Here is a 13,961-nt window from a genome sequence, read left to right as displayed (position 1 = left end):
TTTTTTTCCAAAACACTAATCTCATGCTCCCGATACTGATGAGAATAACAAGGAACTTGAAAATTCTACAACAGTGTTACGTGGTGCACATTAAAATGAATAGGATTTACATAAGTAGAAAGAAAAATGATTCTAATTAAGGGGTTTTCATTTCAATTTGACAAGAAAATGTTAGTAGGAAGAAAAAAACGAGAAAGAATTACAGAAAGTACATGTTTGTCTGATGGTTTTGTCATGATTTCTGAAGCTCCAGTTCAATCCAGCTTGACTTCAGATGGCACATTAGGGTGTCTCCCTTTGGGGCTACTTAGTGTTATGAGTATGTCACTTGGTTATCATTGTCTGATGTGAATTCTCACTAACCAGATTCTAATACAGGTCCCAGTGAGACTGCAAAAATCTCTTCAGAAATTGGCACATGCTGCTTGGGAGCCAGAGACGTCTCAAATGACAACACACAAGCTTCTGCTTTCACTTCAGGGCTATGAAACTGCAAGGAAAGGAGACACTGTCACCCTAAGTGACTGCACACATGTTCAAGTGCACACTCATAAGAGAAAACAATTCTTGCATTGGTAGATTTCCCCTCCGACATATTAACTTGAACAAAAAGCATCTTTTCAGTGTCTGTGGGCCAGAAGATCATGCATGATAACATTATGTGGGTGCTGCTGTTGTAAAACTCATCCAGGGAGAGAGAATCGTGACGGGCAGGAAACCATTACACCACCTTCCCGGCTGTGCTCTCTGACTGCCGCCGCCACCCTGCCCTTGCCTCCGGTTCACGCTGAAGATCCAGAATCATGACTGACTCCAAGTACTTCACAACCAATAAGAAGGGAGAAATCTTTGAATTAAAAGCTGAACTCAACAATGAAAAGAAAGAAAAGAGGAAGGAGGCTGTGAAGAAAGTGATTGTTGTTATGACCATGGGGAAGGATGTGAGCTCTCTCTTCCCAGATGTGGTGAACTGTATGCAGACTGACAACCTGGAACTAAAGAAGCTTGTGTACCTCTCTGATGAACTATGCCAAGAGTCAGCCAGACATGGCCATCATGGCTGTCAACAGCTTTGTGAAGGATTGTGAAGATCCCAATCCTTTGATTCGAGCCTTGGCAGTTAGAACCATGGGATGCATCCGGGTGGACAAGATTACAGAGTATCTCTGTGAACCCCTCTGCAAGTGCTTGAAGGATGAAGACCCCTATGTTCGGAAAACAGCAGCAGTATGCGTGGCAAAACTCCATGATATCAATGCCCAGATGGTGGAAGATCAGGGATTTCTGGATTCTCTGCGGGATCTCATAGCAGATTCAAACCCAATGGTGGTGGCTAATGCTGTAGCAGCATTGTCTGAGATCAGTGAGTCTCACCTAAACAGCAACTTACTTGATCTGAACCCTCAGAATATCAATAAGCTGCTCACAGCCCTGAATGAGTGCACTGAGTGGGGCCAGATTTTCATCTTGGACTGCCTGTCTAATTACAACCCTAAAGATGACCGGGAAGCTCAGAGCATCTGTGAGCGAGTGACGCCTCGGCTCTCTTATGCCAATTCTGCAGTGGTGCTTTCAGCAGTAAAAGTTCTGATGAAGTTTCTAGAGTTGTTACCCAAGGACTCTGACTACTACAATATGCTGCTAAATAAGCTAGCGCTTCCACTTGTCACTTTGCTCTCTGGGGAGCCAGAAGTGCAGTATGTTGCCCTGAGGAACATCAACCTAATTGTCCAGAAAAGGCCTGAAAGCTTGAAGCAGGAAATCAAGGTCTTCTTTGTGAAGTACAATGATCCTATCTATGTTAAACTAGAGAAGTTAGACATCATGATTCGTCTTGCATCCCAAGCCAACATTGCTCAGGTTCTGGCAGAACTGAAAGAATATGCCACTGAAGTTGATGTGGACTTTGTTCGCAAAGCTGTGAGGGCCATTGGACGGTGTGCCATCAAAGTGGAGCAGACAGCAGAACGCTGTGTAAGCACACTGCTCGATCTAATCCAGACCAAAGTAAATTATGTGGTCCAAGAGGCAATTGTTGTCATCAGGGACATCTTCCGAAAATACCCCAACAAGTATGAGAGCATTATCGCCACGCTGTGTGAGAACTTGGACTCCCTGGCTGAACCCGATGCCCAAGCGGCTATGATTTGGATTGTAGGAGGGTATGCTGAAAGAATCAATAATGCCGATGAGTTACTAGAGAGCTTCCTGGAAGGTTTTCATGATGAAAGCACCCAGGTGCAGCTCACGCTGCTTACCGCCATAGTGAAACTGTTTCTCAAGAAGCCATCAGAAACACAGGAGCTGGTCCAACAGGTCTTGAGCTTGGCCACACAGGATTCTGATAATCCTGACCTTCGAGATCGGGGTTATATTTATTGGCGCCTTCTTTCAACTGACCCTGTGACAGCCAAAGAAGTAGTGTTGTCTGAGAAGCCATTGATCTCTGAGGAAACAGACCTCATTGAACCTACCCTCCTGGATGAGCTCATCTGCCACATTGGTTCTTTGGCCTCCGTGTACCATAAACCTCCGAATGCTTTTGTGGAAGGGAGCCATGGCCTTCATCGCAAACACTTGCCAATTCACCATGGGAGCACTGATGCAGGTGATAGCCCTGTTGGCACCACCACTGCAACCAACCTGGAAGAGCCTCAGGTCATCCCCTCTCAAGGTGACCTTCTGGGGGATCTTTTAAATCTTGACCTGGGTCCCCCAGTGAATGTCCCGCAAGTGTCCTCCATGCAGATGGGAGCAGTGGATCTTTTAGGAGGAGGACTGGATAGCCTGGTAGGACAGTCCTTCATCCCGTCATCAGTGCCTGCAACCTTCGCTCCTTCACCTACTCCTGCTGTGGTCAGCAGTGGTCTGAATGACCTGTTTGAGCTTTCCACTGGGATAGGCATGGCACCTGGCGGATATGTGGCTCCTAAGGCAGTCTGGCTACCTGCTGTAAAGGCTAAAGGCTTGGAGATTTCGGGGACGTTTACTCACCGCCAAGGGCACATCTATATGGAAATGAACTTCACCAACAAAGCCCTGCAGCACATGACAGATTTTGCCATCCAGTTTAACAAGAATAGCTTCGGTGTCATCCCAAGCACTCCCTTGGCCATACATACTCCACTGATGTCAAACCAGAGCATTGATGTGTCTCTGCCTCTCAACACCTTGGGCCCATGAAGATGGAACCTCTGAATAACTTGCAGGTGGCTGTTAAAAACAATATTGATGTCTTCTACTTCAGCTGCCTCATCCCACTCAATGTGCTTTTTGTAGAAGATGGCAAAATGGAACGCCAGGTCTTCCTTGCGACGTGGAAGGATATTCCCAATGAAAATGAGCTCCAATTTCAGATTAAGGAGTGTCATTTAAACGCTGACACAGTTTCCAGCAAGTTGCAAAACAACAATGTTTACACTATCGCCAAGAGGAATGTGGAGGGGCAGGACATGCTGTACCAGTCCCTGAAGCTCACTAATGGCATTTGGATTTTGGCAGAGCTGCGGATCCAGCCAGGAAACCCCAATTATACGCTGTCGCTGAAGTGTAGAGCCCCTGAAGTCTCTCAGTACATCTATCAGGTCTACGACAGCATTTTGAAAAACTAATAAATGGGTCCAGTCAGCCTGTAATCAGTGCAAGCCACGAACTCTTAACTGGAAGACATTGTATTGTTGTGTAGAGCCTGAACCCAAACCCTGCGGTACCCACCCCGGTAGTGGCCAGTCATTTTGTGCTGATATTAGCACTCACCCCATTGGTAGGTTAGCTTCCCATGACATCTCCTTCCACCATCGCCCACCTCTGCCACCTGCCGATGCTCTCTGTCCTTAGTTGTGAGTTCCTCTGTGCTGTGCCAATGGCTAGCCTTTTCTACACCCTCTTTTGAGTGTAGTTTGATATTTTGTAATCGAAAGCTCATTTCACAAGCAGAAAAAGGCAACAAGTTAATTAGAGCGAGGAAGAGTGTCACTGAAACATACACTGCACCTTATTGTTTTATATTTTTGTACAGATGAGATATTGAGGTAGAACGCTGAGTAGAAAGGGTGACTGACCCTCCTCAGACACAGTCTTATTGGAGACATATGGCCCTGGCCCCTTCTGGGACAAGGAGGGGCGACCCCACTCCTGGTCTTTCGCATTCTCACCTTGGCCACGCCTTCCAGCTCTCTTATGCCCATGCTCTCTCATTTGACGACCACATTGATGTTTCTGAGTGCAGGGACACTGGACATGTGAGCACAGTGCTGAGAGATGGCAGAGCTGTGCTCGTGTCTACAGCGCTAGCCCAGGAGTCACCCTGAGGAGGCTGGGTAGACATGAGTAAGAACACAGCGCCCTCCCCTAGCCTCCTTCCCTGTTTTTCAGGGCTAGTTCAGATTTAAAGTCAGTGTTTGAGAGTTAAGACGGACTTTAGTGACTTCCCCAACCCTGTTTTTCTACAAAGAAAGGTGATAGGGAAGAAGTGTGCTGCCAAGGTGGCCTCTTGGCTCTTGAGTAGCAGAGCTGAGACTGGTCCCGACCTCCATCAGCTTCCCTATGTGGCCGGCTCATTGTTCTTTCCTTAAAGCCTCTGCCTTTCCTGTGCCTGCCTGTGGCTCTTTGCACACTCCATACTGAGTTTGGTGCTCCACCCAGTCCCTGGCGTCAGGTGGCAGCTGGCGTCTCAGTTACATGAGTTTGCATCCAGGTAACAAGAGTGAAAGCGGAGCTGACATTCGCCAGGCTGTCCTGGAGCCACAGTTCGGAGGCTGGCCAGTGAGCAGTGAGTATAGAAGTGTGTAGAGGTGTTGCCAATTCTCACTGTCCCTCAGCTCACTGATCTGCCCTCCATCCATGGTACTCAAGCTCCAAAGCACAGGAAGATCATTCCAGAAGGCTGTGTAGTTCTTGTCATCTCACAGAGGACTGGGGATGGGAAGTCCTCTCCCTAAGGAATTGGTATGAGCCATCGAAGAAAGCCTTATACTGTCACCCTGCTCTGTTCACACTGCTTGAGATGTGGCACTTGTTGCACAGCCTGGCACCTGGTATTCAGGGTCCATTCAGAGTCCTATGCTCAAGGCAGAAGCATGCCAGGGTCCAAAGACCTCATGTAGGACTCAGACCTGACCCACTGGATCCCGAGGAGAAACTGGAAAAATCAGGGTAGAAACCAGCTTCTTTTAAAAGTGTGTCTGGAGTGATCCTATTTCCTCCCAAAGTCTTTAAGAGGATTGCTGGCTGGCAAAAAAGAAATAACATCCCTCTCTCACTCTCTCACTCTCTCACTCACTCACTCACTCACTCACTCACTCACCATGTGGGGAGTAGGAAATACTGCAGGGTTGTGTGGGAGGCAGGTGGTATATTGGGTGGAAAGCAAGTTGACCAAGTTCCCTTGTCGGTGCCGATTCCTGGAGTCAGTTGGATGTGAGTGGTGTAAGGGATTCCCACTACAGACAGTGTTCTCATCTCAAAGCAAATTCCCAAAAGTACATGTGTCAGGGCAAGCAGAAAGAAAATTTTATACCAGAACATGTCCACCCCAGAAACTAAGGCCTCTATCAGCCCCTCCACCAGTGACAGATACCAGCTGTGGTTCTCTGCTGGCCTGAGCCCATCCATGCTGTCTGACTCCCTCTTGTTTTTACCCCAAGGGAGTTAGGAGGAGGCAAGGAGCTCTCCTGAAGAGACTCTGTTGCCTTCCTGAAGCTTCCCCTTCAGGTCAGTTTTGAGCTTGACTAGATTGGGAGAACTGGGGTCAGTTTATCCTGTATCTGCTCTCCTTGGCTGAAGTGTGTCGCTGTTGAAAGCTGAAGTACAGAGGGCAGGGAAGCAAACCCACCAGAGCTCTTTCTGGTCAGATTCCCCACGTGTTTGTTCCCAGCCTGGTCCCTATTGTGAAGCTTGGGACTGGGACCAGGTGCGGAGAGTAAAAGCTGTCCCAGGAACGCGTAGTTTCCTGTTCTGTCGGGGTCTGTTGTTGGGGAGGTGGGGATTGGGGAGCCTTTACCTTGTGTATTCACCAATAAACTCATTTACACACACACACAAAAAAAACTCATCCAGGACACTGGTTACATCACGTTGCACTGGAAAGCTCATCCTAGGTGTATGTCGTCTATCCATCTTGCTCATAGTTTTATGTTTACTAAATCAAATCACTAGACTTTCTGGAAGGATTTTAAAAGGGTAAATATATCTGCAGTCTACTCTCTCTGGGGCCATTACAAGAAATATCCACCAAAGCTCCTCCATAAAGCAACCCTTTTCCTTGAAAAGTGAGCAGATTCTCATTGGTCTTGCCGAGAACAGGTCCATAACCTTTTCTGGCTGTCAGTGCTCTATGCTCTATGGAAGCACCATTTCTTCTTGAGGCCATGATTTCACGTTTAGTCTAACTCAGAGGTTCTCAACATGCGGGTCAAGAAGACCCTTTTGGGGGTTGCCCATCATATATCCTGTATATCTGATATTTATATAACAAAGCAGTAGCAAAATTACATTATGAAGGGGCAATGAAAATAATTTTATAGTTGGGATCACCACAACAAGAGGAACTATATTAAAGGGTAACAACATTAGGAAAGTTGTGAAACCCTAATTCTAACCAATTAATTCTGAATCCAGCTAAACATCCTTACTGGTGTCTGCCAAGTTCTATCACAGCTCCTCCCTATTTGAAAAAAACATGCAGTGAATCCCAGGAATTACTGTCCATAGTCTGTGCTAGAGATCCACCTTTCACTGCTGGGACAGTGGGCAAGAACTTGTTGTTCACAGTTACAGCACTGAAGGCCTTAGCAGACCAGCTGCTCTACAGTTAAAGCTTCAGTCCCCAGTCAGATTCCAGGAGCTGGGCCAGGAGCTAGGATTAGTTTTTCTGTTCTTGTTATTCTTTTTCCTAGATGAGGGCTGATGCCATCAATGTCTCAAGGAAACCGATGGGATGAATTGTAGAGGTTCATACAGTGTAGAATATAATAAATGGGTTTTATTTTGTTTTGTTTCTATCACTGATTGCCATCAAGGAACAGTTGTTAATGGAATTGCGGAGGTACGGTTGCTATGGAGAAATTTCCTAATGCAAGAGTTGTCTTTTCTTATGAATGTGCACTTGAAAGCGTATTCTCTCTTACCATGATTGACAGTATCCTCTCTCCTCAAAGTTTCATATCACTGAAGTGGGTTTATTTGGATGATACTTTCATATCACTGTTCATCACTGAAGGAAGTCAGGCAGGAACCCAAACAAGGCAGGAATGGGAAGGCAGGAGCTACTGTAGAGGCCATGGAGGAGCCCTGCTTACTGCCTTGCTCCCTATGGCTTACTTAGGGTGCTTTCCTATAAGACTCAGGACCATCATCCTGGTGATGGCACCACCACCAATGGGCTGTATCCTCTTCCATCAATCACTAATTTTAAAAATGCCTTATAGATGAATCTCATGGAGGCATTTTCTCAACTAAGATTCCCTTCTTGCTGAGAACAGCTAACTCTGGCTTGTATCAAGCTGACATAAAAACTAACCAGCATAGTAGGGCTCAATATTCTTGTTGACTTCCCTGATTTTTATTTATTTATTCTTCTCTTATACATCACATCCTGACTACAGTCCCCCCCTCCCTCCACTCCTCCCAGTTCTCCCCAGTCACTTGCTCTTTCTCAGAACAACTCCTCCTCTCTTTCCCTTAAAAAACAAAAAGCAAAAAACAAAAAACAACAACAACAAAACCAAAAAAAAAAAAAAAAAAGCCCCCACAGGGTTTTAACTGAAAGAGCTGAGTCATTCAGGGAAAACCCAGAGTTTCAAATGTCTGACTTAGAATGAGGTTTTGAATAATGGTGTACTTTAATTTGGGGACAGCCTGTAAGAGTTAGATTAGCTTCCTTGTACTTGTTAATGATTTTAGCTAGACTTCCTGACAGAATCATCATTTCAGTCAGACTCCTGGAGCAGGAGACAAGCATCCAGGACATTGTTCTCATCAGTCCTTGGGATCATTAAAGGAAGTGGCCTAAGTTCAACTGGCCTGATGTTTTCCTAGGTTTGCAATGGATTAGGAACCGTATGGATGAGGTAATTTCAAGGCCACGCTGATACAATTCAATGCTATTCATCTTTTTGTAAACAGCAATGTTATATGGTAAATCATACAGAAAAAATATTTCTAAGACATGTCCCTAAATTTCTTTTGTTATTTAGAAAGGGGTGTTCATCCTTATGCAGAGGCAGACATAATAGATGCACCTTGCCAGGAGATCTAGCCTTGCCTTATGAGTCACAGTGAAAATTCAAGCAATGTTTTCTTTTAAAAGGAGCTATAAATGGTGGGAAGGTTCTAGGAACCAACACAATCTGAAAACAGGTAAGCCAAAGGGAAGGATCAAGCATAAGTTTTGCTTGATGACATGGCCAGTAGCATGGTTAACCAAGTAATAGAAAGAAGCAGGTTTTATTTCCAGAGTTTCAGACAATGCATGAAGAATGGAGTAGAAACACAACTTTAGCAGATTAGCAGATCTCATCTGTGCATCAACTACAGCTTGACTGCTTGAAAGCAAAAACTCAATAACAGTTCTTCATGAAGATTGTCACGAAAGCCATCCTCCCCCAGCCAAAATGACACTGTGGAAGATAATCTAGATACAGTTGTCTGTAAAAATGGAATGAGGAGGACAGAAAGGAAGTAAGTCACAAAATATTCATAAAAATAGCACCAGACAAACAGATCCAAATGCTTCATGGGAAAAAAACTATATATAGAGAAAATAATGATTATTAATGAAGACACACGAGTTTCATCATCTAATTACTATGTGTGGGCCTTTTCCATAACCATATTCACACAGACTATGAAGAAAATGAAGGAGAATGCTTGTGATATAGAGGATAGTGATGTGAGTATAGGAGATATATACTTGAAATGATTGATGCTGCTATAGAAATTATAAAATTAGAATGTATTAAAAAGGAAATAAATAAAAATACTATAGTAAAGGCAAAGAAAAGAACTTCTCATCTGTGACATTGATTATGACATCAGCTCATGTGTCAGGGATGAAAGAAACACATGTTCTTCAAGTAATATAAGTTGAGGATGACCTGGAGGGAACTAAACATACAATGAGATGACCCAGAGGGAGCTAAGCATAGAAGGACATGACACTGAGAGAGTTAAACATAAAAGTAGATGACCTGTAGGGAACTAAACATAGGAGTAACATGATACAGATTGGGGAAGTGAAGTTTTGGGGAGTGTTGTGACTGAACACATAGGATTGAAGCAGTTAAAAAGCTGGTATCAAAAATCAGAAGAGATAACACACAGATCAATATGTACATGTTTGAAACATTTCAAAGCCAACAGTAAAAGTGTAAGCAAACATAAACATTTAAAAGCTCTTAAGTTGGGCCCTTTGTTACAAAGTCAACTCCACATTTATAAGGACAAATGAAAAATGAATTTGCTCAGGCATCTGAATATAGTCTAAGGTAGAGGTCCTCTAATGATATTTTGGCCTTATAGTCCACAGTGAAATAACTTTCCACTTGGCTTCAAGAGTTAGAAGTAAGATATAAACAGTAGTTTGTTAAAAATAAAATCACCAGTAATGTTTTCCAGTTGTTAAATATTCTCCAAGAAGAATGCTGCTTCTACGTCAACAAATCTGGGATAGTGAGAAACAAAATCTAGCAACTACAATCAGACATCCAGAAATGCAGGGAACAACGTGAGGCCTCTGACTCCTGGGTTTTCAAAAGCCCTATATGGAAATGGATACTGCCCTTCTTAATGTCTCTTCTCCTCTTTTTTTCTGGCTTTTTGCTCCCTGCTTCATTAACCTTGTCTCTACATTCTTTCAACCACAAATTCGAAAATGTTCTAACCAAACAATCAGCTCCTTTTACAGGATTACCAGTCACTGTCCACAGAGGAGCCTGATGTCAACAACTGTTAAATGGGACCTAATAGTGAAAGTCAGCTACACCCCAAAATTGATGACACCCCTAGAGAGCAGGAAGCAAGGAACCAGCTCTTGAACCCGATGATGATGTCATCTCTAGGTGATAGCGCAGCTCCTGTGTCCATTGCACCCTTTGTACACACACCCTGCTGCATGTGTGTTGTCTGTATCGTAGTTGATAAAACATGCATACCTCAACCCAGAGCTCTCTCTTCTTTACTTCTCTCTTACACCCTGCCCCTCAGAGGTGCCTTTCCTGGCGGACATGCTCTGGCTTGTCTGTGATTTGTCCAAGAGTGTGCTGTTTCATCTAACAAACTTGAATTGATAAAATACCCTGTTGTGGTTTGCTCTGAAGTTACTGTATTTTGATGCTAATTCCACTGCCCCAAGGATAGCTGCCTAGCCAAGGACTCAGGACTCAGGTGACTTCACCAGAGCCACCTCTGTTGAATTTGTAAAGTACTGGTGAGGGGCAGGTACAGGATAGAAGGAGGCCTGTCATTGGAGGAGAAGGAAGGATGGGAGAGAAGTTTGAAGGAGGAGGAGGAGACTGGAGAGAGGGGAGAAGCTGAGGCAGGACAAGATGGCAGGTAATGTTAAGATTCGGCTCTGTGTTTTACAGGTTGTTATTAATGTTCTCAAGGGATGGATAGTACCAGGCATTGTGTGTTTAAGTGGCAATTATATCATACTAATTGGATCTAAGATTATTGTGTTGTGTGTTCTTTTATGTGAGGGTTTGAGTGTAGGAAAGTGTGCGGCTGGGCTGTGTTTCCGCCAAGATATCTAGCAGATATATTGGGACACCGCGGCGTGGACCTAGCAGGGTAAAAGACAACATTAGTCTTTTCTATTTTTATATTTTTACAACAACAGTACCCAGTGAGCCACAGGGAACAAGCTGATAGTCAGTGTCCTTTCACAGTCTCTGCCTCTGTTCCTGCTTAAGTTTCTGCTCTGGCTTCCCTCATTGATGGAGTCACATCTGAGTGTTGTAAGAAGAAACAAGTTTCCTTTCCTCCCCAAGTTACTTTAAGTCATGGTGGTTTTTTTCACAGTAATAGATACTCTAACTGAAACAGAGATACTATGGAACTGGTCATTAAAAGACCCATTCTTTGACATTAACATGTTTATATTTATACATTTACATGTCTCCTCCCTCATTTGTGTCCTCCTAGGGTATAAGGAATGAACTCACTTGTCTACTCCAAGCTCAAGAAAGCAGCTGAAGCATTTGGTTGACTGAGGAATAAATGGTTCTATTTCCATTAATTGTGTTTCTCAAGTGGAGTCACCATTTTGCCAGGTTGTGTAGAGACAAGAAAAATGGAAATACTTTCTCTTTCATCAAAGGGTACTAGACCCAACTGGGATACCCATGGTAGATTACATAATAGTATCGATTATATTTCTAGTACCCCTTGTTTCTAAAGAAATAGTAAGTGAGAAAAACAGGGAAGTAAGAAGGAATATTTAGGAAAAAAAATAATGATTTTTCCGGAGAGATGGCACCAGCTTCAGACCCATGTTTGGGAACTCAGTGTGCACCAGGCATTGTGTCTATATGTATTAAATGTACACACAAGAGTACATTTAATAATGGAAGGACGTGGGGGGATTAGAGGAAAGATTGAAAGAGCTGAAAGGGCTCCCAACCCCATAAGAACAACAATGCCAACCAACCAGAGCTTCCAGGGACTAAACCACTACCCAAAGACTATAAATGAACTGACCCAGGGCTCCAACTGCATAGGTAGCAGAGGATGGCCTTGTTGGAGTACCAGTGAAAGGGGAAGCCCTTGGTCTTGTCAAGGCTGGACCCCCCCAGTGCAGGAAAATGTCACGGGGCTGGGAAGGAGGGGATGGGGATGTAAGGCAGTAAGGGGGTGTATGGGGGAAAACACCTGTATGGGGGAGGGGGAAGGGATAGGGGGCTTATGGACAGGAAACCGGGAAAGGGAATTACATTTGAAATGTAAATAAAGAAATATATCTAATAAAAAATAATGGAAGGACACACTGTGTGGATATCACCACTCCCGTTTCCAGAAAGTAAAAGGACTCCAGAGGGCCATGAATTCACCCTTTGGCTCCAGCATTTTTGCTGTCATAACCTGTGACAATGGGAAGAAAAGAGTCAGGAAAATATAATTAAGTTTTGAAAGATTTGGTATAATCTGAAGAATTGAGGAAAATAAAGATACTTTACTAGGCAGGGGCAAGGCATCAGAATGACAGGATGCTCTGACCTGGAGAAGGTTTTGGACTGGTTCCTGGTTGATGTATCTGTAGACAGTCTGAACAGGAGATCAGCTGAGATCACTGTTCTTGAATGATCTAAAATCCAGGCAGAGAAAATTGACTCTGAAATAGGAAACCATCTAAGTGCTTGAGCTATAAAGTGCTATAAATTACAGATTTCAAAGAACATTAGAAAGTAGACCATACGGTTAGGAAAGGCAAGAACGGGGGTTGGGGATTTAGCTCAATGGTAGAGTGCTTTCCTAGCAAGTGCGGGACCCTAGGTTTAGTTCTCAGGCCTGGGGAAAAAAAAGAGTGTATTAGAAAAAGCAAGAATGTAAGCAGATGTTGCAGTGGTAAAAAGAATACAGAGCAGCATCAGACTCTAGCAGAATAATGTGGGTTTTCTTTGAATTTGGCCAATTCTTTCCACCACATGTTGTTCTCAGCCAGGGAGGATGAGAAAGTCAAAGTTCCTATGATTGAACAGAGAGTGACTACTACATTGTCTTCTCATAAGCACAGCACAGTATAGGGATTCTCCTCTGCCTTCAGTGAGACTGAGCATGGTAGGAGGACCATAGAGCTCTTGACACAGAAGAATTGCAACAAACCTACTCAACGTGTTATGAGCACTGTCCCTGGCCCATGCCCATGTGTCCCATAGGAGGAGCAACCATCCTATCCAGAGGCCATTCATGTCAGGTGGCATTTGAATGCATTTCTGGGTGTTTTCAAGTGGTATCTCATCCATAGAGAAGTCTCATTTCAAGCAACATACTTTTCATTTCCAGGGGAGGCTTACAGAAATTTAATTAAGAATCGCATTGACCTTCTGTGTCTCTGACCAGAAGAATTGTTCGAACTCATTTGAAATCATTCTCAATAGCAAAAAAGAGAGTTGCCCACAAGCTCTGTGAGTGGAATTTCAGAAAGGTAAGTAGAAATTATGAATAACCATTCATAATAGTGAAATCATAGCTTATTCAGCTTACAAGAGTACTGAGGCTAAGATCTCATTAGAATGTAGTCAATAAAGAAGACCAATGAGTCTAAATTTCTTTGCAGGCAAAGAAAGATGAATTTGCATTAAACACAACCAGTAGGTTTTTAAATATGCTGTTAAAACTATCAATGAGCACCATTTTATGTGTTTAGTCTTTGAAGACCGACTTTGCTTCAAAAGACACATTCAACATCTGCACTCACAAACGGGTCCAATAGCGTACTTTCTCTTGATGTTTTCTAGCCTCAAATCAGCTGCTGTTTTATTCAGCAGGAAATATCATGGTAGCCCACAATGCAAGCCTTTCTCTATAAGCTTCTAAGATCAATAATTAGGACAAAATTTTAGAGGGATGTCTTCCCTTGAAGCTTTTCACCTAAGTTTCTCTAGACACAGGGACACAGAGGGGGTGGGATGCCCATTACCAAGTTCCGAAGCAGACAGCGAGTCCGTGGAATGAGGAACCCTCCTTCAGCTCCAATGATGCCTAAATCAAACTGCTCAATCTGGGCCTTTGGAAAGAGAGTGGGAAGAATCTAAGGCAGTGAGAACTGAGAACTGGTGCAGTGATGGATCTCCAGCACTCAGGACCACTTGGTGGAGAAGGGCCTGCTGCTTGGGAGGAAAAGCACAAGAAACTAGAGCCTCCGGGTTCTGGAGCGCACAGGAAGGCTCTGGGTGCAGTGGATTATTTCTGCTACTACAGATATGAGGAGTTAATTCTATAAAGTTCAGTTCCATTTACTGTTT

General features: G+C 43.8%; 1 pseudogene; it reads left to right on the top strand.

Annotated features, from left to right (window-relative positions):
* The first annotated feature begins 699 nt into the window (after nucleotides 1-699).
* Ap2b1-ps1 (adaptor related protein complex 2 subunit beta 1, pseudogene 1) lies at nucleotides 700-3,644 on the top strand (annotated as a pseudogene).
* Nucleotides 3,645-13,961: the final 10,317 nt, after the last annotated feature.

This window comes from Rattus norvegicus, chromosome 1, assembly GCF_036323735.1.
Source record: "Rattus norvegicus strain BN/NHsdMcwi chromosome 1, GRCr8, whole genome shotgun sequence".
In the NCBI taxonomy this organism is placed as follows: domain Eukaryota; kingdom Metazoa; phylum Chordata; class Mammalia; order Rodentia; family Muridae; genus Rattus; species Rattus norvegicus.
The sequence above is the reverse complement of the archived record's forward strand: the minus strand, read 5'-3'. Positions and strand labels throughout refer to the sequence as shown.